This window comes from Felis catus, chromosome B2, assembly GCF_018350175.1.
Source record: "Felis catus isolate Fca126 chromosome B2, F.catus_Fca126_mat1.0, whole genome shotgun sequence".
NCBI lineage: Eukaryota > Metazoa > Chordata > Mammalia > Carnivora > Felidae > Felis > Felis catus.
The window spans coordinates 107,624,938-107,650,762 of record NC_058372.1 but is presented as its reverse complement, the minus strand read 5'-3'; the positions used below and the strand labels follow the sequence as shown (position 1 = coordinate 107,650,762).

At 36.2% G+C, this 25,825-nt stretch overlaps 1 protein-coding gene and 1 non-coding gene across 5 annotated transcripts in view; one reads left to right on the top strand and one right to left on the bottom strand.

Moving 5' to 3' along the window:
* Positions 1-25,825, bottom strand: part of LOC109499872 (high mobility group protein B1-like) — an 807,961-nt gene that overhangs the window by 589,075 nt on the left and 193,061 nt on the right. The window lies entirely within an intron of this gene.
* On the top strand, positions 6,710-6,841 carry LOC111560686. Its single transcript, XR_002742679.2, has one exon. It is a non-coding gene; the product is annotated as a small nucleolar RNA SNORA72 (small nucleolar RNA).

Sequence of the window (25,825 nt, the reverse complement as noted above, 5' to 3'; positions counted from 1 at the left end):
AGTAGTATTACATTGTACATATAAACCACATCTTCCTTATCCATTCGTCAGTTCATCATTTGGCAATTGTTGAAAGTGCTGCTATAAACATTGGGGTGCAAGTGCCCCTATGCATTAGCACTCCTGTATCCCTTGGGTAAATTCCTAGCAATGCTAGTGCTCGGACATAGGGTAGTTCTATTTTTAATTTTTTGAGGAACCTCCACACTATTTTCCAGAGCGGCTCCACCAGTTTGCATTCCCACCAACAGTGAAAGAGGGTTCCTGTTTCTCCACATCCTCCCTAGCATCTATAGTCTCCTGATTTGTTCATTTTAGCCACTCTGACAGGCACGAGGTGGTATCTGAGTGTGGTTTTGATTGTATTTCCCTGATGAGGAGTGACATTGAGCATCTTTTCATGTGCCTGTTGGCCATCTGGATGTCTTCTTTAGAGAAGTGTTTATTCATGTCTTCTGCCCATTTCTTCACTGGATTATTTGTTTTTTGGGTGTGGAGTTTGGTGAGTTCCTTATAGGTTTTGGATACTAGCCCTTTATCCGATATGTCATTTGCAAATATCTTTTCCCATTCCATCGGTTGCCTTTTAGTTTTGTTGTTTCCCAGGTGATATGTGATGAGTCCTTCTTCATACCTTTCTATGTCACCAATGGCACGGCACCAATATTGAATAATCATTAAAAAGCTTAGAGACATACTTGCTTGGAGAGTCCAGTGAAAATCTACAAAACTGTTCACAGTTTTTACAAGGTCCTTATTACTCTCTTTTCATTTTGTTCAACTATTTAAAATAGTAGTTAGAAATTTTTTGAAGAGTCCTGTGGGGTGTTAAGATTAATGGGTTTCAGATTTTCGCTGATGTGCGTGTTTTCATCTTTTAGGAAATCCAGTTCATCTAAGAACTTGATTGATTAGAAGCATAACAGTCCACCATTTCCTCAGAGACTATGCCACTCAGGGAGGTGGGTAGGCAGAGCACCAGAAAGAAATCTGAGTAACCAAAGAATACACATTCACACTCCTGAATGACTTTCATGTGATGGCTACCATTTGTTCGGCTCAATTGTTTTCGTAATTGCTATGGGATGATTATATATGTCTCCCCAAAATTTACATGTTGAAATCCTATGTCCAGTATGATAGTATTAGGCAGTGAAGGGTTTGAGAGATGCTTCGGTAATGAGGGTAGATTAGTGTTAGGCTCATGAATGGGATTAGTGTTCTTTAAAGGAGACCCCACAGAGATCCCTAACTCATCCTTATTCCACCATGTGAGGACACAGTGAGAAGGTGCCATCTATAAAACAGAGGGCATGCCCTCACAGACATCGAATTGGCCAACACCTTGACCTTGGACTTCTCAGCCTCCAGAACAGTGAGAAATACATTTCTGTTGCTTATAAGCTATCCAGTCTGTGGTATTTTCTGACAGGAGCCTGAACGGACTAAGGTAGTCAGAAATATCAGGGTAAAGATTTTATTTTTAGTTATGCTGGTATGAAATATTCCATACTGGATTATACATGTATTGTAGAAAAATTGGAACATAAAGATAAGCAAATACATTCAAGTAAAAACTAACCATAATTTCACTATCAAGACAAAATCAACACTAAATTTTTGGCCAATTTTTTTCTTTGTGTACATATTTTTAAACAAGGTTGTCTTTATATTATTTGGAATCTTGCTCTTTTCTCTCAGTAGGATATCACAAATATATTCCACATGGATAGATATAATTCCTCTACTTTCATTATTAACAAATGTATATTACACACTGTATTATATACATAACCCTCTATAAACAATTAGATATTAAGTTGTTTATATTACTTTTTAAAAGAAGAGTACAATTAATCTAGAATTTTCAAAGAAAAACTTGCCCTAAATAAAGAAATTACCAGTCAAATCACATTAAAAATATTATTAAGCAGAAATTTAGAGATCTCAGTATGTCCTGACCTGAGTACAAAAGGCAGATGCCCAAATATGTGTAACAAAAGAAATCTTGATCTAAAGGAACATTATTTTCTCCAAAATATTATACCTTGTCCATTTTTAAATGGAAAATTTCTATTATCATTTAACAATTTCTTAATGAACTATAGCCAATGACTATTTGCTATGTATCAATATAATAAGTTTGCTTTTCAATTTTGGGATTGATGCTCTTATTATCACTGTTCTGTAACTGCCCCACTACCTTTTAGTTGTTTTTTCTAATTCTAATTTATCATGGCCTCAGATACTGGAGACCTAAGTCCATTAACATGTGTATATTAAATAAGGCCCAATAAATCTATGAGGGAAGTATTGGAGCCAGTAAATATCAACCATTGGTTTTATATATCACTTTCACTTACATTAATTTATACAATATTTATAAAAACGTGGAGATATGTATTAGATATTCTATGCTATTACAGACAAGGAATGTGAGATTGAGAGAAATGAAATAAGTTACCCAATGTTATCTAGCTGTAAAACTACAACATAAAGGCTCAAACCCAATTCTTCTTGTTCTAAATTAACTCTAAGAACTTTGTTAAAGGCAATTTCAAGTCCTTCTCTTGCTTCTGGCTGAGGGATTGCAATCCAGAGGAAAGTTTCCTAAAGCATGTTTCATCAAATACAAATGATACCAGGTATAGTTATTATGCAATAAAAGAGGAAAATGCTGGATCAAACAACTTGCTTTACTGCAGGACTCCTCAGAGATTTTAATATCCCAGTGTGCTTCATAAATCTTCAAAAGCAGCATTTTCATAACTACTTGGGCCTCTGAGGTGACCCTCTGTAACAGCATGCCTCTTCAGGCTCCAAGGAGCAAACTGCGGAAATAATGTGCCAGTGGGGCAAGAGTGGGTGACGGTGTTCACCTGCCCAAGTAAGTAAGGCCTGATTGTCTTAGTCTTTGCATTCACTTCTCACTTACACTTTGTTAACATAACAGAGATTAAAATATAAATTGTAAAGGCTTGATGTGTATGTGAACTGTTATCTTTTGATAATATAGAAAATTACTTCAAATGAAAGGGATAGATAAATCTTCTAGGAGTAGCCAGAGAATCACCTATAAACTACTATGAATGACATTTAATCAGATAAAAGTTAAAATTCACAGAAAACATGTACATAAAATGGAAACTATTACACTGGATTTGGAATTAAACATGCCATGACAGCAGACCAGATGACCGTTGTACCACAACCTCCCCCTGTGATATGAGACATACTGTTCTTAGATCTTCATGATCTATAACAAAAAAAGAATCCCCAATGTAATTTAACCTTCACAAATTGCATATAATTGAACAATACTCAAAAAACTCAGCAAATCATTTTTAAAGTAGGTAAATCTATTTGTAGTTTATTAAAATATTTTTATGAAGTAGCACCATTTTAGAATAGTAACAGAGAAAGTCAGTATGTAGCCCATGAAATAAAAGATTTTCTGAAGGGAAACTATTCCCCAACTTGCCTTCTCAATAAGGTTTTACATCATGGAAATATTCTTTGCAAAATGTTTCCATCAACATCTGTGAGTGGAAATTTTGCTAACCATTTTATGTTTTTCATCTTATTTAATATTTAAAACAGCCTAACAAAGTAGGTATTATACGTTATAAATTATCTCCAGCTTTACAAATAACAAAATTGAAGTTGAGAAAGATTAAGTTTTCTGCGTAGGCACATCCAGGACTGGAAGCCAGTCCACCTAATTACAAAGAACTTTCCTTAACCCACCTCTCTCTGTGATGTTCATAGTCAGGTAACTATTTCATACATTAAATATATAGAACACCCTGATGTTCCTATTTAAATCATACAGTAGCCATGGAAGCTTTAAAAGGAAGTATGTATTCTCAGTAAGGTTCCCCTATTTTACTTTAGCAAGCTTCTTATGACAAGAAAACATCCCTTCATTCACTTTGACCTGTAACTAACCTCCACTCTTCAATTGGAAGTCAAAAGACCATGGCATCTCATGATTTTGTCTTCTCTTCAGACATTTCTGCTGTCTCATCAAGGCCTTTACAAATGGAACTTAAGTATGATTAACTATAGTACAAGTTAAACCTCAAATAAAAACCAACAGGGCATATATGAATGACAAAGCAAGCCAGCTCTAAAGCCCAAGACAGCTTTACCAGAAAACTGGTAGATAACCATTCTGCAATTTTGGATTTTGCATAAATTAATTTTCATTCAAAATTCAATAAAAGGGAGAAGAAATCATATGACTAATTTGGCCTTCAGTACAGAAGTTGGAAGTGGTATGCCTGAAGGAGTCTAGAAGGACATCCTATCAATCAATCCACAATTATTTATTGAATATTTTCCACCACTACCATTGTGCCACATGCTTAGAATCTCAACCACAGAGTTATCAATTGGGGTTAAATCATGACCAGAAAACAAGTATAAAAGTGAACAAGTATAACTATGAACATATATCACTTGGATGCCAGTAACTCCTTGGTGACTATCATTACAGTAGCATAATATAACGCAGAGTCCCAAGGGGATAGAATGAAATGTAAATTATGACTCATTCTGGAGAAGTCACATCAATGGAGTGAAGCTCTGAAGGACCAAAGATGCACCAGAACTGTGGGGCTTAGTTCCAGAAGATAACATCATTATATGGTACTGGATACTAAGAAAGTGAAATAAAGGAGAGTGTTAAGAAAGAATATTAGGGCCACTCATCAAGCTTACCTACAGCTAGTGAGTGCTTTTTGTCCTCCACTTGTCTATGTAAGTTGATGACCTTTTACAAGGAAAATGCATTCTGGCATTTAAAGCTAAGACCTCACATGTAGAAAAGAGTCCCTCCCCATACAATATTGGAAAAAATCACAGAGGTCTATTACATAAAACTGGCATCATTATACATAATTAGAGCTCTTGTTCAAAGAGAATTACAAAGGGACAAGCACAGATTTTTCTGGTATCTCTCTCATTGGCAGAGTGCTCATCTTGTAACAAAGCATGTCCTCCATCCTGTGGTATGCTAAGTGTTTAACTGGTTCTCCAAGGGGTAGAAAAAGTTTATTACAAAATGTACTACCTTAAGAACATTTAGCTCCCAATTTACAAATAGTTATAAAATATGTGATAACCATCACTATAAACTCCATACCAATGACTTTAGTGTGACTTGTTGTTTCTTATAAAATCCATTATGTTTTTTCTTTTCATCCTATGCCCAACAATAGTGCCACAAAGGTAAACTATGTTTAAATGCTTGATTATGATCTTATTCCAAAAAGAAATCTCTCATGTTATTGACAAAGAAGTGGAGTTCTGACATAAATGTTAGTTGATATTTTCTTTTACATTATAGAGTGAGTCTAAAGTGAACTAACAAAACGTTTGTCAGACTTCATTCAGTTTTCACTGACATGAGCAATTTCTTTGCTGAATCAGATAGTAGTTTCAAATACTAGACAAATATTTTCTCCATTTTACGAGCTATTCACAATGTAACAGCTACAGACACATTTTTAAATTTAATCTGCATTAACATTTTCTCCATTTTTTAAAAGTCCAGACAATGAACAAAACAACAATTGTAGCATTTGTCATTTTCATGGTGTAAATACTTCCATCGTGGTTGGTTCTGGACTACCAATGCAGGACAGGGAAAAGCAGGTAACATGACAGTATTTCCACCATACAGACACCACGGATGTAAATAATATCAAAAGCATAGATAATAGTAAACCACTGTAAAATAAGTAGGAAGTGACAAGTCCAGGACTTACTACCTTTGTTTTTAACATAATGTTCAATTACAAGTTTATGTAAATTAATTTCTGATAATCACTATTTAACAAAAAGCAAAATTGCTGTAAATTTAACAATGGGCTCTTTCGAACCTGTGTGAACTGGCTTCACGATGTCCCTGCCTCTATCCATCCTAACTACCAGAACAGTATGCCTCCCTTCTTACTCTTTCTAGATACGTTTCTTCAGTTGCAGAATTGTTTTGGAAATTCCCTACTACTACCTCTTGGTTTTTAAAAATTATTTCCTGAACTGGAATGACATCTGAGAGATAAGTAATGGAGGTGAGGAAAGGTGGGTCAATGAACCATTAAAGACCAACTATGAGACAATGCAAACAGCTGTGGTGTGATGAGTCAGGAACCCTGGGCCTGAGACCCAACCCTGATATCTGCCTTTTCAATTTGGAGCTTCAGACTTCTTGTCTGTAAAGTACAGTTCCTAACCACTCACCTCACTTGTATTTTGTGACAAATACATAGGAAAATATTTGTGAAAGTGTATTATAATTAAAATTTATTGGGGCGCCTGGGTGGCGCAGTCGGTTAAGCGTCCGACTTCAGCCAGGTCACGATCTCGCGCTCCGTGAGTTCGAGCCCCGCGTCGGGCTCTGGGCTGATGGCTCGGAGCCTGGAGCCTGTTTCCGATTCTGTGTCTCCCTCTCTCTCTGCCCCTCCCCCGTTCATGCTCTGTCTCTCTCTGTCCCAAAAATAAATAAGCGTTGGAAAAAAAAATTTAAAAAAAAAAAAAAAATAAAAAAAAAAAAAATAAAAAATAAAATAAAATTTATGATACAAATCATTTAATAATATGCTATTCTTTCAAATGAGTTTAATCTTTTACAACTTTTTCTTAGAAATGCCTACAAATAACACATATTATGTTTTGAACTTATGAATTTTTAATTGATAAAATACTGCAAATATTCTTGCTGTTCTGATTTTGTAACCATCAGGGCAAGCTCAACATTTGCTAAATTAAGACCATGCATATGTCTCCAGACCTCGTTCTTTTCCTAGGTCTGGTTTTATAAGTGCTGGAGATAAAACCAAGTCTGATTTATGCGATGCATTTTTTTGATAGAGTGAGAGAGACAGCATAAGCAGGGGAAATAGGGGGAGGGGAGAGAGCGGGGGGAGAGGATGCTAAGCATTCTGAGCATGGTGCTCAAACCCATGACCCTGGGATCATGACCTGAGCCGAAATCAAGAGTCTGATGCTCAACCGACTGAGCCACCCAGGGGCTTTTATATGATGCATCTTACATGGGAAGTGTCTATGACTCTAAGTATCTTTGATCAACCTCAAGAACACAGCTAGTGTAATAACTTTTGAAGATAACCGTGGTTAGTTTGATGATTACCAGTTTTCATTTACTGAATTGTAAAATGATTGTGTTTTATTTTCTGATTTTAATATCATGAGAAGCATGCCAGAACAGACTGATGAAGAGTAAGTTGTGCAAAATTTTTCTCCAATAAAACGGGCCAGGGGTGCCTGGGTGGCTCAGGTGGTTAATTAAGTGTCAGACTCTTGGTTTTGGCTCAGGTCATGATCTGACAGTCATGAGATCGAGTCCCACATGGGACTCTGCTGGGCATGGAACCTAGTTGAGATTCTCTCTCTCTCTTTCTCCTCCTCTGCCCCTCTCCCACTTGCATGCTCGAGTTTTTCTCTCTCTCACTCTCTCTCTAAAAGCAAACAAACAAACAAACAAAAACCTGGCCAGAGAACTTTTAAAAACACTGTGTTCATTTTAGTTATTCTCTTTACGTCTTTTGTTTCAACACACTTTTCTGAAGATAGGTTTAGAGAGGATGAGGCAGCTAGATGTGGTGGCAAGACTTTCATATAGTAAGAACTATACACACAAGTTTCCATGTTCCTGTTTTCGTAAAGGGAGGGCACTAAGTTCCTTTCCTGTAGTAGGCTTTTAAGAGAATTAATTTTCATAATTCCAGTCTCAGGACATTGTTAACATTTGAAATCTTATAATGTTTCGGAGGAAGCAAGGTTCAATACCCAAAATTTAACCAGAATTACAATATATAGTCCAGTTTAAATCTACCAAATATGAGTAGCAAAGAGGATTAAATGAAGTATGTTTCTCCCACCCAAACTTTTGTCAAAGGCTGAGAAAAGTTCTACTGAACTCTGATGAAGAAGGATCTTTCCTAAAGGTGTGCAGAGGTTGGGGTAGAAAAATGTACTTGGACAATTTCAGAATAATCCCAGGTCTTCAATAAATTGCCCATAGTGTGTTTTATATAATTTTTGTCCTAAAAGATACACAATGAAGTATGTTCGTTGTTGACAATTTTGGGAAACTGCATACTACACCTCTCAAGTATGTAGCATAAAATCCTTTTCCCACATCAGTTAATATGCTTTGGAAAATTCAGCAGAATGAATCTGGGAAAAATACTGATTTAGATACATCTTGATTTACAGACGTGAAGGGGGCTAGTTGCGTGTATACTGCACAGCCTGTCCTGGGCTCTAAGCAAGGCTGCAGGAATGTCAGAAATCACAACATCTTTTTGACTTTCGCATCAATCAATCCACATAGGCAGCCTTCAATATGCTATCCAAGTATTTAATGAACCTTGAGTCAGAAAACTCTCCTCTTAACAGCTATATAACAAGCATGGGTGGGTCAAATCCCCACTTTCACAGGTGAGGGAACTGGCTTGTTTCAAGCTAACATTAGTAATTTTAGTTTGCATCTGAAGTTAATCTAAGGTTGTGGCTATAATTTGGAAAGTGTAGCTGTAACAAACCAGAGTTTTCTTGTTAGTTGCTCAGTTATCCAATGTTTAGAATTTCTTTTTTTGATACAGGAAATTGGTTGTATTTTAGATCTTGATTGCTACTTCATTACAATTGACAATTTATGATTAAAGACATTTTCTGGTTTAGAAAAAATCTTGTATGTATTATAAAACAAGCAGATTTGGTTATGAGCATTTTCCATTATAGAAGATACCAAATATATCCAAGAGAGCTTGAAGGCAGGAATGACATTCAAGAAATCAGGATTTCACATCCAACTCATTAAAAAAAAAAACTTATGACACAGTTTTTGATTTCTCTGAGCCTCATTTTGCTTATCTTTCAACTGCAATGATTAAGGAATATAATATGATGTTCTTTCTAAAACTAAATTTGCCGACTATTTCCTTATAATTTTCCTAGAGGGTCCCTATAAGTATTGACTCATTTGAGTGGTTAGTTATAAAATATTACTATCATTTCTGAATTTTATATTCCTAACTCACAATAGGCCTTTACATAGGAACATACTTTGAAATAGGTCCTTTCCTTATACAGAAACAGTCCACAGCTCTTTTGTTATTATAGCTATGCAGTGGTGATTACTTTGCTTTTAGTGACTGGGGTATATAGAAGGGATATGAAAGTTGACAGAAAATTATATGAAAAGCCACCTACTCCAGATAAAAAATGAAACATCTCTGAAGGTATAAGGCAATGAAACACAAAATCTTATTTATTTAGCTATACCTTGGTGTTTTACCCTTAAGAACATATCAATTCCATGAAGATCTACAGAATGTTTGAAAATACTTCCTTTTTGTTTTTCCTTCTTTCTTTTAATACCTAACTCCAAGTCCTCCTGTTTGTAAGAGTTTCTTCCTCACCCCCAAACTGATCCTTTGACCTGCCTCTTCCTCTTTATAGTTCTGCCCCCTTGACAAAGAGCTCTACAATCCACACTTCCTAGCCCATCTCAAGACATATGCTTCTAATTCAATCAAAAGGAAAACTAAAACCAACAAAAATACAACTTTCAACAGAAATAAGAATCATTTTACATGTAAGTGAGTGTGGTAACTTCCTGGCTCCTACAGGGTCAGGTACAGAAGTGAAAATGCCACCTGAGTGACTCCTTAGATGATATGAGCCCTTCTTAGAACTTATTTATTACACAGTAAAGAAGAGTAGGATGTTCTTTCTGTAAGCCTCTACCACTGACAGTGTAGCATTTTTAGATTAAGCCATGGGAAATCTAGCATGATTTACAAATACAACAGCCCAAGAATAACAGCCTTTCTGCTATCCGTGATTGGCACTGCTATTATAGACTCTATTATAATCTTATCTCGATGTCCAACAAAGCTATTCATTCAGCAACTAAGCTCACGTCAAAGACAACGCAGAGGCTCCTTATTTGCAGAAAAATGTTTTTCAAAAACACAGTCTCATTGCTCAGACAGAACCAAGTGTGTACATGACATGGTGCAAGGTGCTTATGATAGAAGGTGGCAGGCAGGAAATGAAGTTGAAACAGAAATACCAACTGAGAAGGTGTTTAATCTTTGAGGTGTGAGGTATTACATTCTAGCACTCTCTGATATCAGGCATGAAGGGAAAAAGTAGCTAAAACATATGGGGGAAAATACACTTAAGTCCCTTTGATGTCTGTGGCGGCAAAGCACTTCAGCTTTCACATCCAGTCTTTAATAAAACAGCTGAAGTTCCTGGTTTGTAAATAAAGGAAGCTAAGAGATTGCTGAGTAGAGTCTGTTGTACACATAAAAATGAAGCCTCACTTCAACGTATGCCTGAAACCACTCATCTCAATATTCATGCATACATATACGTATACACACCTCTTAGAACTATCTTATACCGCCATTACTGCTTTTCATAGGCCTGTAATTTTAAATTAATTTTTATAATGGAAAACTAATGAATTCCTACAAATGCATATATTCAAAATTTTGAGGAAAGTTGGATACCCCTCTTTTCCCACAAGGCAGAAACTGAAGGCCAAAAGCACTGTGGTGATAAGGCCAAATCCAGGTGACTCTCCACATGGAATGATCAATAAAACATGTAACTGACTTTTCAGCAGGAGTAAGGGGCAGATACAATAGCAGCAAACAAAAAAGGAGATTTTTCCAGTGATGCAGAGCCTCCAAATCCATAAGAGCAGCAAAGACCTCTTAGAGATTAAACATGAGGCAGATAAATTTTAACACCAAGAGAATCCAAACCACACCCACACTGGTCTTCCCAGTGGATTATGCTGATGATCCATATAGCACAGATTTGTAGACAGCAATTCCTTCTCCAACTCCACCCTCACCAATGATGCACATGTGAGTTTCCACACTTCTCTGGACCTACTACTGACACCATCTCCTACCAAGAGCTAATGGGTGAAACTTAGAAAGCATGCAAAGAAATTTGTGCTCCTTAAGCAGGTCTATTCCATTCACCCAAGACAGTTGCACAGAATTCCAGAAACTAAGAATTGGCACTGAAATCTGAGATGGCCTGAATACAGTTCTACCCAAAAAAGAATCCTCTCAATTGCCCTTCAGTCTGTGGTGATGTCTCTGCTTTAGTATCTTCCAGATGCATGCATTCTCAACAGACATACAGATATGATGATGGTTCAAATTTGGGCCACTATAAATTTTAATGAAATCTATTTCATCTTGAGTTGTGATGTGGTCCCCCGTGGTTTTTACCAACAGATTCTGCCAGGTTCTTGGAAGAGAGAGATAAAGAGGTATTTTGTAAGAGATCACTGGTTAATTATTTTAGTTTTTTGTTCTAGAAACTTTTTAACATTGACATTGAGTATATCAACACCCAATCTTTAAAACTTGTACAATTTTAGAAAAATTGTGGTGCCTCCAAGTTAATCATGATTTTTTAAATACTACTGATGGAAATTCTGCAACTCTGTTATAAATTCCTTCAATAAATGATAGGGTAATTTATTAAAATTAAAATAATTTTGTTTAAATGAGATTAGTGTCAGGGGCACCTGGGTGGCTCAGTGGGTTAAGTGTCCGACTTCAGCCAGGTCACGATCTCGCGGTCCGTGAGTTCGAGCCCCACGTCGGGCTCTGGGCTGACGGCTCAGAGCCTGGAGCCTGCTTCGGATTCTGTGTCTCCCTCTCTCTCTGCCCCTCCCCCGTTCATGCTCTGTCTCTCTCTGTCTCAAAAATAAATAAATGAGATTACTGTCTTTTATTGTTTCATAATGTATTTCAGACTTTACTTTTCCAATTGGAAAACTGATTTTATTGATCTTGAATATGGAAGAAAAATAGCTGAGTAGAGCTCTTAGTAATACAGCATCTAGGAAACCATGGGCTGATCTCGTCTTTATCCAGCTCACTCCCTGTCCTCAATAACACTCTGTCACAATTCTCTACTATTCTAGCCTTTTACCTGTGCTCATATTCTTCCAGACCTTAGCCACTTTTTTACACACATGTGGCATTCTATATTTTGGGAACTTTACAATCTGGATTCATAACAGCATATTCTGTGAAGTTCATTGATTTTTTTTTGTTGGTATCCCCTTTATTTTTTTCCCTAGGAATAATAAGCAATATTACTATCAGATTTTCACATTTTTCATTTCAAAAGTACCTCAGTTTATGATGTGCATGTCTCTTTTTTCCCCCATTTTTGGAACCCAGCTTCTGTCAAATCTAGAGTATGTTTGACAGGGACTAATACTTCTTTATTTCTCTTTTATGCATCCTACAACATTTTCACCCAAGATTCCAATCATTTACAGAACTCAACTCCAAAACTGCTTTATTCTATCCAAGCAATAAAGTCTTGGCAGGGCTCTGTGCTGTGACTACCTCTCTCAGATTGAGAATTCAGATGTGAGAGGGTTTCATGAATACACATATTAACACATGTAACTGGATTAAGAAGCGAAGTCACATTTTCCTTACAGATAGTAAATCTGATTTGGCTGATTGGTTTGACATGAGGACTGACTTTAACAAATGAGTAAAATAAACATCTTCCATATATTAGCTAATTCTATAGTCCTGAGATTGTAACAATAATATATTGAAAGTGTGTGAAAAGAAAGCATTTTATCAAGACTACTTATCACTAAATGTGTATCAAAATTAATAATAATAGCTATTGAATACATCTCAGTAAAAAATAGCCTTTTGGGTATACTTCCTATAAATTAAGAAATAAAATGACTCTAATGACAGGGTGCTAAATCTTTTTGCAAGTTAGGACCAAAATTGATGAGAACCTAATTGAATTGTCAGCTGATAGATTAATAAAAATATTTTTGATGATAGATCACTTATATGAATTTTTGGCACAAAACTTGGAAGGAGTTCAAAGAATTGTTATTGCTACCCCAGAACTCTTTCCATTTTTATCTTCTTATTTATGATAATAAGTTTTTTCAGGGCTTACATATATGGAGAATATAAAAATATAAAAATAATTTATGTTGAACTTTGCCTCAATCAAATAATAACTAATATTCATTCAGGAGCAAATAAGCTATTCTTATTAAGAGATTTTCAGTAATATTTTATTTTTTATATTTAATAAGTATTTACAAAAATATATAATATTATGTTGTTTTGTTCAATTGGGTAGTAATAATTTTCACGAACTCAATCCAAAAGATATTTGTTAACACTTAGAACTTTATGGCCAGAAAAATAAAAATAATTAAAAATTTATACAATTACTTTTGTTGTAGAGAAATATGATAGGTGACCAATAAAAGACTTTAAGCATCATAAAATTATATTGTATTAGAGTAAAATTTACTGTAAAAATATAATGGAAATATGAGTTCAAAGAAGAAAGCAAAATCTCAATTAAGCAATACTGCTATCCCAAAACATTTGCCAACTATTAAATAAAGCTTGTGTATTTTTAAATAAGTGTTTCTTGAATCATGATATTAAAAAACTGGAAGGGAAAATAAAGGTTGGTTATTACACTGGTCTTCATACTTATTTGGTGGCATTATCTGAAATAATTCTGAGTAATTTTGTATTCCCTCAAATATTAAAATGACTTCTACATTTTCCATCTTAAGTTGAAATGGTTACCAAAGATGCAATTTCTGTCATAATATAAATAATAACACTTAAAACTTTCAAAAGCAGTTAAATTCACTTTTTAAAATATAGCCAGAGGGAATCCAAACACTATGGCAGTTTGATACGAGCATCATCCGTGTTGTCCACGTCACTGGTAAGCTCCTGCAGTATCACCTCTCCTATTATGCTTTTCTCAATGGTTCCACTGGGCTTCTGTCCTTTCAAATGCTGGTGGTAACTATGCATTTGCATTTACTTTGTGTTCATATACATTATCTACTTGCTACATATTCAGCACATAGTAGGTGCTCAGTAAATGTTAGTTATTACGGTCATAATACTATCTTCCTTGATAAATAATTCAAGTACACATTATTATCAGTTTCACACACATTGTTTTATACATATCAAATTTTAAGTATTTTTCCATTTTTTCAAGAGTACTGGGCAATTTGTTAGTTTTACATTTTCATTTAGACATTTTCTTTTCCTTTTCAGATTGCTATTTAAAATATATATTCAGAATCGGGATATTATCTCAATGACCATGACTTTAATACACTCTAAAATTTTCATTTTATGATTAAAACATTATCACAGAGTGATTTTTCACCTAGTTGAACTAGATAAGTAGTCATCGACCAAGTTAGCCCTGGAAACTGGATAGAATTTAAGACACACTCTCTACTCTGGAAAATGAAAACACCATCAATGCTATTCCACACTCTGGTTGTACATTCAACCTGCCGGCCAACATATATCATTGCTTTTCCACTATCAAAGTTTATAACACTTATATTGTTTTATATAACTATTATTCTCATGTTTTATGCCTAAGTTTTAATTCTAAAGATTGAAAACCATTAATATTATTATGTAAATATTATTCATTACAGGACCCGGTATAGCAATTGGACAAATAACAGAAGACAAGCAATTTTATTTTGAAAGCTGTTTTCTTGAAGTATATCAAAGGCTTGTGTTCAAATGAGTTATTTATTTTAAACTCTCAGTTATTCAATTTGTTTCATTTATCTAGGGAAGATTTCTTGTTAGCTTGTTTTTTTGTCTTCTCTTGAAAGTTTAACATTTTCCTCCAACTCTCACATTTATTTTCTTGTTCACAAAAGAAATGTTTGCCTCCTTGGCCAAATAACTAAGTCATCCAGCTTCTTAATCAATAAAATATGTTGAATAGAATAATTTTTTTTGAAAACAATCTTCTTAGAAAACCTGCTGCTATCTCTTCTAAAGTTGATGCACGTTTTTCATTTTGACATTTCTTTTAATAGCATTCCAAGTTTAATGTCCTATTTTTTTTTTATTTCTGTGCTGTCCTCTTGCTTAGTTTCCACTTATGTTTTGGTGGAGTACATTCTTAAATATATGTTTTTAAATAAACTCCTTCCAAGTTTGAATATTTATCCTTCGGCCTTCACATGTGATTGAGAGATTAGCTGAGGTAAAATTTCTAGGTTCAAAATAATTTTGCTCAGATTTTCAAAGCTTTATATTATTTCTTGCTTTTCATTTTACTCAAATATACGTGCATTGCTGATTTCCCACTTATATTTATGTATCTAATAGTAAGCTTATAATATAAGCATCAAACACTGGCTGCCCCAGCACGTTTATAGTTCTGCTATTCCAAGAGGCTTTCTCTATGAACCTAAAGACTGGCTGCTTAAAATAGTGCTTATTCTTAGACGTGAAAGCCTTGAATAATTACACTATGGATATTAATCATGGTAGCCATAAAATTCAAAGGGTAATAATTCAGGAACTTAATTTGATGCTCTTGCACAATGGCCTGCAGGTGGGAAGGTAAGTAAATAAGCCAACCTCTGGAGGTGTAGATAAAAATATAGATAACCACAGATGAAATGGAGCCAATATGATAATTGAAGTTATCTTCCTCATCCAGCAAAAATGTTTACATGCCGTAATTTTACCACTTTTCCTCTCTTGACTGAAAATTTTCTTAATTCAGGAATGAAGATAGTGGGTAGTAAATAGACAACATAGGATCAGAAATCTCATTATCTGTGCTCTAGGCATTTCTGTCACTAATTGGCTATAAGCCTCTAAGAAAAGCCATAGCCTCCTTGAATCATAACACAATGATACTTGAGGTCCTATCCACATAAAATTCTATAATATTATGAAAATAAATGTCCACAAATAGTCTTTCTGTTCCTGGATATGTACAACACAATCAAGCATTAAGCATACAGGAATCACATATCGGTATATATAACACATTTATATGCTCATTTTATCAAACAGGCACTGTATTTAGTGCTGACACCTATCTTTCTCCTCTCCAGGATGCTGTGACTGGTCTCTACATGATTTTCTTATCCCACACAACCTATTGATGAGTTTTAAAGCACACAGAAGCAGAGGAATGCTTGAATTATAATTCTATAATATGTTTAATCAACAATATGAAACTAAAACAGTTTTTTTTTAACGAAACCTCCCTTTCCATATACAGTTTTGTTTTTTTCTTCCTAACTCATTCTTACATCAGTCAGCTCAGTAAACCCACCTTTAACATCCTATTGGTTCAGTGTCTATGGTCTTAGAGATCTCTTCCCATGTTCAGTGTTTTGGCTACTGTCTAATGCTGTTGTCACATATGTCATGTTACCTTAGATCCAACCACTTCTCTTTTTCATAAAATTGCAAAGTGACCTTCACATTCTTTTCAATAAAAAAATGCCTTAATCTATGTAATTGGGCAAATACGTGTTTTATATACACAATTGGGGAAAAATTATCATTCCTCCAATTTTCCATGTAACCTAGTTTTATATCTTATAATAACTAAGATTATTGAGTATATATTTATTGGTTATTTAATAAGAACATTTCTATACCATATGGTTTGTTTACCTTATTTAAATTTTTTTAGTGTTTGTTTATTTTTGAGGGAGAGAGATAGAGCATGAAATGGGGGGGGGGGCAGTCAGAGAGAGGGAGACACAGAATCTGAAGCAGGCTCCAGGCTCTGAGCTGTCAGCACAGAGCCCGATGTGGGGCTCGAACTCACAGACTGTGAGATCATGATGTGAGCCGAAGTAGGATGCCTAACCAACTGAGCCACCAAGGGGCCTCTATTTACCTTATTTAAATACATTACTTCATTTGGGTCTTTGAATTAATCTGGGGCATAAAAAGAGAAATGTAATCCATGTTTTACAGATTGGGAAAATGAGGCAAGAAGGTGCTGAAGAATGAGCTACAGTTGTATTCCAGGATGCTGAAGCCAATCCCATTAATATTTGCTGCATCCTTCCACTAATAAGATTTGAATTATATTTTTAATTTTTTCATATTTGTTCTAATGTCAGCTCAACTTCAGTACCTATTTTCTATAAATCTTTTTTATCCCAAATTTCTTTCGTTCATTAAGCATATATTAATCAGCCTTCCAACATAAGTCAGATTCTGTGCTAGATACCAGGGCTACTACAGTATACAAACTCAGACATGGCTCCTGCTCTCAGGAAGCATGGACCACTAAAGGCAAGACATTAATCCAATAATTCTGAAAACAAATGGATGTTATAACTAGAAAATGCTACAAAGTGAAAGCAACCAGTGTCCTCAGATCCTGTACTTGGGAGATGTGACCTAGTCAGAGGGGTCAGGGAAGGCGACCCTGAAAAAGTGACATTTGAGCTTTGGTTGACCAATGAAGCAAGAGTTTTACCAGAAAAGAGGAGAAAGAGAAATCAACACATTCAAAGACCTTAACAATAGGAAGCATGACAACTGGGGAGTAAGGAAAGTAGCCCAGTGTGAATAGAAGCAAAAGAATCAGAGAGAACATAATTTAAGATGAGACACGAGAAGAAATGGAGGCCAGGCTCTACAGGGTTTTAAAGCTAAGGTTAGTGAGTTTTGTCTTTATCCAAAAAGCAACGGGATTGTATAATTTAATTTATATGAAATTTACAGAAGAAGAAAATCCACAGAGACAGAAGGCACATCAGTGGTTGTCAGGGCTGGAAGAAGAGTGGGAATGGAGTGTGACTGCTAATGGATATAAGGTTTCTTTTTGAGAAGATAAAAATATTCTAAAATTAGGGATAATTCACAACTCTATGAATATACTAAAAACTATTGAATTGCAACTTTAAAAGAATGAATTTTATGGCATGTAAGTTATATCTTGATAAAGTTATTATTAAAAAATAACAATAGAAAAGTATAAAAGATTTTAAGAAGAGAGCTCTCTTACTAGGATTAGAGTTTTAAAAGGATCATGCTGGCTTCAGTGGTGAAAAAGATTTGAGAGTGGAAAAAGAAGGGTACTATAATAACCTAAGTGAGGGAAATTTAGAAAGGAAAACCAATAGGACTTAATGACAGATTGAGCAGAAAAAAACAAATAAAAAGATGTCCTTTTCTAGCTTGAACAGGGAATGGATGTTTGTATCATTCACTGACATTGTGGTAATGGAGGATGATCAGATTGGAGGGGGTTGGGGGGCGGCGGTGGATATTGAATTCAGTCTTTTCTTATGTTGTGTAGGGGGTTCCCTGGAAAGATGTTAAATAAAAATTAGGATATATAGGTCTGAAACTCAGAGTAGATTTCTCAGTCAAGAGAAAACGTACAAGTCTTCTGCATATAAATTAAAATAATAGGCATGGATAGACAAAAACAGCCTTGAGAGAGAATACAAGGTGAGAAGAGACCAGGATTGACCCTTGAGGAACTGGCCTCAAGTTGCTGGCCATGTAAACAGTAAAAGTGGAAAAAGAAAAATAAACAGAAGCCAGAGAAATGGGAGAACTAGGAGCATGTTCTGTCAAAGAGGACAAGGGGAGCATTTCAAAAACCACTATGGCAGCTCTCATATTAAAGTATTACATTGTTTCTTACCTCGTTCTTCCACTAGATTATGAGTTTTTTGAAGGCAGGCACATTTTCCTCTTACATTTACTTCACTTAGTACTTGGCCCACATGAAGCAATCAATCAATATGTGTGGTTTGCAACTGAATGTTTAAATTTGTTTTTGGTGAAAAAACGGTTACATTGGTAAACCAATTTTTTAAAACATGCCTTTGGGACAAAGAAAAAGAGCCCATAATTCTATACTAGAAAATCTTTAATGCAACAGACAAAAGGAAAAGTCATTTTTCCTAAGTAAACAGAGAGATACATCTAACTCCATAGTACAGTGCAAGTGCATGGCGTAAACAGAGGTAAATGAAAATGACTAGCAGCAGCAACAGTCTAGCAGCAATTGTGGTAAAGGCAGAAATGCACAATAAAATTGAGGCTTGCTTAAATTGAAAAAGGAGCCAAGATATTTTCAGAGTTAGATCTTTTAGGAAAAAGCCAAGCCAATGAACAGGAACAAAAATTAAGGAGGCTGAGGAAGAGACGAATTTATGAACCACGGCTACAATTTGGCTCCCACTTACCCAGGATTCAAAAGATGTCACCAATTCCTACTCAGCAGGATTGTTAATAAACAAGCCTACCTGTATAAAAAGTATGTAAAAATCAACAGTATATTCATAATTATACATATATACACATAAGGAGTTTAACTACTTAGTTACTTCATAAACTATTTGCATTATTCTTTTAATTTGATTCTTTTGCTTTTACATTCTAGCAGCTTGTTGAAAGCCTACTGACCATAACCTTGATGTTTAAGCACAGACTTCATTAGACCAGATGCACTCAACTGCAAGACATCTTCACAGCTGCCCTGAAGAAGTCTGGGTATGGCAGAGTAATTGAGTCTCACCCAGTGCCAGCTAATACTACTCTGAGCTGGACTGAAAATTTCACCCTAACCAAACTTGCTTGAGCAGCCCTGGTCAGCTAGAGCTTTGTAAATTAAAGAAAATCTATGACCTGCATTTAGAAAGTTCATCCCATCCTTCTTCCTCATTCCAACCTTGTGTCAAAAGTTTCACAAATGACACATCACAAAAAGGGTTAGACATCTCCCATAAGTCTCATCTTATCTTCTCTTGCTCTCTTACCATTTCATATATTTCTTTGCTGTACCTCTTTTCTTCTGGAGATCTGTAACATATACTTTTTCTCCTAGTAGCTTTATTTTTAAGCCTTTTTGAAAAGCACTAACTTATTCTCTTAAACTTCTTATGTAAAAATTAGTCAATAATGCTCCCATTTATATGCTCTCATCACTTTTTCCATTGGTAACCACATTACCTGATAGTATGTTCTCGACCTGTTATCCTGAAGCAGTAAGACTTTTTTTTTAATATAAAATCTTTCTGTCTCATAATTTTCTTTCTTAACCCATGCTGAGGATGCTTTATTTCTAATACTGCCAGCCAGAGGCACAGATACTGAACAATTTCAATTCCTTCTCCTGTCTTTGTCCAAATTTATTTAGATGGCTATTTCTTCTCTTATTTTTCTGAATGCAGAAATATAAAAGTAAAGGTACTGCCTTTCAGTTTGTTTTTCATTTATGTGGAACAACTAGGCACTTAACCCTTAAAAGCAAGCATTCTTTTTTTTTTTTTTTTTTTGAGAGAGAGAGAGAGAGAGAGCGAGCAAGTGTGAGCCAGAGAGAGAAAGAGAGAAAGAATCCCAAGCAGGCTCCACACTGTCAGCATGGAGCCTGATTCAGGGCTAAAACTCATGAACCAAGAGATCATGACCTGAGCTGAAATCAAGAGTCAGAGGCTTAACTGGCTGAGCCACCCAGGTGTCCCCCAAAAGCAAGCATCCTTAAGTTTTGGTGCAAATAAGTTTTCTTGGCTATCAGGACCATCACTGTGCCTTGAAAACGGATTTTGCCATAGGTTATGGTCCGTCTTTCCTTCACTGGCCAGAGGCTCAACTGGTAGTCACACATGGGAACCATTCATTTCAGCCACTGTGGGTCACAGCAGCTATTGGGGCTGCTTCCCTCTACTGCCTCCAACGGAAAAGTCACCACGAGAGGGATTACAAATCACTATATCCACAACATGTTCCACAAAACAGGCTATTCAGCATGTAGTTTGGGGAAGTTATCTACTCCACAGAAATTCAAATAAGCAAATCTAAGACTCTGAGAAGTGCTGCAATAAAGAATGATATTTCACTTTGTTTAACCTTGGATTTCCTACTCTTATTAATTTGAGAACATCTGTTGTGTTGTGCACCTGTGTAAAAACTATTAGCATTTGGTGAATCAAGGTTTAACAAACAGTCCTCTGGAAACCTTTAGATTAAGAAGCAAGGCCAATTCTTATTCAGCTAAGGTTAATAGCCTTTAGAACACTAGACAAATCTTTCTAGGACAAGATTTTCTCATATGCTTTTTGTCCTTAGACTTCTATAGGAAGCTCTATTTATTACATAAGTCTATATTTTTAAGGTGGTCCCTAGAGGGAGAAACTGCCACCGCCCTACCCGAAATCTGAGGATCTGATGTGAGCAGATCGGTGTTCAAATCCCCGCTCTGTTATTTAGTAGTTGGCTTCGATTTTCTCCTCGGTAGAATTGAGAATAGGTCTCCCCTAATATCAGCACAGCCCAGGGCAAAAGGACAAATGAGGGCCAACACACCAACATACTATTTGTCTAAATACCTGAAAGTTATCAAGTAACCTATGCCCCCTACTAGCCTATTTTCCACTCAGCCTCCTCTTCCCCCTCCTCAAGTCTAGTCCTCTGGTGATCACAAACCAGAGGCCATTGAGCCACCTTGCTCTCCCTGGGGCCAGCCCCTGCCCCCTGCAAGCCTGGGTAGGAGCTCTGGTCTGCTGGAACTGGGCAGGGAAGAAGCTTCTCACGCCTCCTGGATGGTGACTGGAGTGCCAGAGGGATTTCTTTCTGAGTCATGATTTACAGACAAACTCTAAGCACCTAACAAAAGTAGATCATCCAAGCACAGAGTATGAGGTAGGGAGGAAAAGAATGCCACTAACTAGAGATCTTGGTTAGCCCAGACACCCACTTTGGTGATTTGGGCAGCCAGATGGAAGCAAGAACACTGTTTCTTTTCCTAGTTTCCCAAGGCAGAATATGTGATATGCACACACGCACGCACACACACACACACACACACACACACACACACACACACATGCACGCACACACACACACACACAGACTCTCAGCCCAGATCCTCTGGACTGGGGCAGTTATTTTGGCTAATGTTTTTACTTTCCATGACTCTTGTAGAGTCAAATTCATTCCAAAAAGAAGAGAGACAGAGAGACAGAGAGACACAGAGAGAAAGGAAAATCTTAGCTTGAAACGAAAAAAAAAATGTCTTTGTGTTTTAATACCCACGATTTGCAGTGTCATCCAAGGCTCAGAGCACTGACTGGAAGACCTTTTTATTCATATCTAAGGGCAGGAATGATTGAGACAATTGTACCTGTTGCATAGAATTATGCAAGAATTAAATATGATGATGCATGTGAAAACTGTATTTCTTATACAATTTTCAAAATAAGGAGTCACTTTTCCTTAAGTTTTGCCAATAAATCTTGTTGGGGAGAAAGAAGGCAATGAGCTATATTCTTTTTTTTTCTCAGGTGATCTTTATTTTTTCTTTAAATATGAAATTTATTGTCAAACTGGTTTCCATACAACACCCAGTAATGAGCTGTATTCTTAGAAGATGAACAAACCTGGAAACCAGTCTAAGTGTTATTCCACTGCTCAATTATTTCAACGCACTTAGACATTATAGCATTGTGCTGGACTCTGTGCTTAAAAGGTTATCAGTTTTCTCATATATTCCAGAATAACTAGATAACTCAACTCTTTAAGAATAAGCACTAGGGCCTGACTTCAACTGACTGCTATAATGGAGAGGGTAACAGATCCCTTATAACCTCTCTTAGAAATGATAAGCAGAGATGACATTCAGTCTAACTTGATGAACTCATACAGAATATTTTTATATTTTTATTTTTTAATTGATGTATAATTGACACACAGTGTGTTACATTAATTTCAAGTGTACAACACAGTGTTTGACAAGTTAAAACATTATGCTGTGCTCACTACAGGTGTAGTTACCATCTGTCACCATATACTATTAGAATACCATTGACTATACTCCCTATGTGTACCTTTTATTCTCATAACTGGAAGCCCATATCTCCAAGTCCCCATCACCCATTTTGCCCACCACCCCCCCATCCTCCTCCCTCTGGCAACCATAAATTTGTTTTCTGCATTTACAGGTCTGATTCTACTTTTTCATTATTCATTTTTTTTTGTTTTATAGATTCCACACATGAGTGGAATCATATCCTATCTGTCACATGGAGTATTTCTAAATTCCAGGTCCCTCCCTGATACTTCACATCAATGAGACATAGGTTGATCCAACTTTTGAATAAAGAGCTTGCATTAAACTTTATAAATATGTATATTCCAGGGGTGCCTGGGTGGCTCAGTAGGTTTAGTGTCCGACTTTGACTCTGGTCATGATCTCTCAGCTGGTGAGTTCGAGCCCCATGTAGGGCTCTGTGCTGACAGCTCAGAGCCTGGAGCCTGCTTTGGATTCCGTGTCTTCCTCTCTCTCTTCCCCTCCCCCACTCAAGCTCTGTCTCTTTCTCTCTCTCTCAAAAATAAATGAACATTAAAAATTTAGGAAAAAATAATAAAATAACATAAATATAAATAGTCCAGTTGTAACAATGATACAAAATTTATTTTTCTGAGAAGCAAATGCACAGGTCTTGATGGGACTATCTTTAGGTATAATTTGTTAATCTCATACAAGAAAAACTTTTTTTTTTAATTTTTTTTCAACGTTTTTATTTATTTTTGGGACAGAGAGAGACAGAGCATGAACGGGGGAGGGGCAGAGAGAGAGGGAGACACAGAATCAGAAACAGGCTCCAGGCTCCGAGCCATCAGCCCAGAGCCTGATGCGGGACTCGAACTCACGGACCGCGAGATCGTGACCTGGCTGAAGTCGGACGCTTAACCGACTGCGCCACCCAGGCGCCCCAAGAAAAACTTTTTAACTGTACTGTGAGTGTTGCAGGGTTTCAGGCCTCTGAAATGGAATTTGGTCAAGGATATTCTAAGCAAATGGATAACAATTTATACGATATATATGCTATATATTTCATGTCTATGTATGTTTATCTTACCTGTTCATATTCTCATGCATAGTCTTCAACTCAATCAGGCCATCAGCCCACTGAATAACCTGTACTCACTGCTACCAATAAGCTAAAGTTTTATCCATGAAGGGCCATGTCCTCCCACCCAAACATCCTTCAGGGAAAGGGCCCTGAGAATCTCCTCTGGATTCCTGTCTTTACCACTCCATCGGTCCAATACTTTTTAATGTCATATATACATATTTTGCCTTGTTGTTGAGATGATAAATCCACTTGAGAGCAGAGAACAGAAATCAAATGACTTCATATCGAGTGCCTAGCATAGTGCTAATGACTTCACTTGACCAGAGAATAGCTAGTTATTACGAGGCAGACTTAAAGGTCCACATAATTAATTAGTGCTCAGCCTAATTGCTGTTTTAATTCCAGAAGTAAGGTTAGACAACCTAGCAGGCTATTTGAGATCTGCTTTGTTCAACATGCTGTCAGAGACACCTGCAATATACACAGATATGAACTAAGTAATGCAAACCCTCAACTAATTAAGGGGTTTAGTGTGTATGTGCTCCTATAATGAATAATTAACAGAAGCAATAGGAGAGACTTCCATGCTAACATGGTGGAAGCTGTGGTTGGATTTGATTTCCCTTTTGTGTTTCCTTTGAAAGCATTCACACACCAGCCACCATTCTTTATATTATGTTTATAGGTATATCATGTCTGGGGCCTCTGAGGTGGAAATTATGACAGTTGTTCTAGCACCAGTGATAGAAAGACAATTAAAAAATAATTAACAAGAATAATTAGCATGGGGCCAAGGGAGGAGAGCTTTTATTTTATTAGCTAGTTTGATGTGATTAAATGTATACAGAACACATAGCTAGAAAAGTACTTTTATATGGCAATATAGAAGAAACTACAATTTCTCATTTTTATTTTATGTTCCTGCTTTTCCTTCCCACCGACAACAAGAAGTAGTCTCTGTGATCCTCACTGCTTTTTGAAAAATGCCATCCTACATCTCTCACAGCATATCTCCATTTGACTGAAGACATAACTGCACAGCTCAAATGAAAACACAGAAGTGGAACATCAGGATCTGTCAGCATAATGCTTCTGGGGTTGCCCATTAGGTGATTACTTTGGCACCAGCTCAGGAGAAAAGAAAGAAAAAGGCAAAGGTGGCAAGCATCGATAGGATTTTTACTTGTTTTTGCTTATCATGTTTTACTTTCCTGAGAGCAAGACTAACCTATGCTGGTTAAAAGAACAGAGGTGTTAACACTCACTTTTAGCCAGTAAAGTGTTCCCAGCACTGATTATCTTATAATTGGACAAGACAGCATACAGTTTTATCCAGTAATTTCCCTGTTCCAGGGAAGCTGTACACACTCAAGAATGATCTCCTGCTGAGAGAAAAGCCCTCAGTTAAACAACTCAGCCATCCAGCAAGAGCTCATGCTTTCTAGTCAGGCAGATCAGGCTGAAACACTAGCCTCCCTCACATACTAGAACTGAGTGGACCTGGACACGGTACTTTCTCTTTTTGAACTGATACTGTCTGTAAAGCGGTGGCAATAATATTCACCTCACCTGGTATTTGCATTATCATTTATTTGAATGCTACTCCCTTTATCACTATATTTGTTACTATCATTTGCTTATTTAACCGATTTAAAACTGAACCTGTTCCCTCACCTGCAAAATGTTGATAATACTCGAATGTTTAGTATGAGATTTAAATGAGGTCCTCAAGTAAAGCTACTCAGGCTGTATCATTTATTAATACCCGCTAAGTGCAAAAGTAAGGAATGTTAGTAGGTAACTAAATGTCTGACTTAGATTTATTGAAAGAAAAAGGAAAAAAAAAAGCTAAAGATCCAATATAGATACAGGCATCAGGACAATGGCTTTCATATTCCAAGGATCAGAATATAGTAGCCCTTGGTTCTTTTTGTTTACTCGCCTTTTGTTTATTATAAATCTATGCAGGAAACCAAGCTATCTCCTAAGCACTAGATATTTGTTAAAGCATGAAAATATAATTAACACGTCATCACACCATTCCGTTTCTCC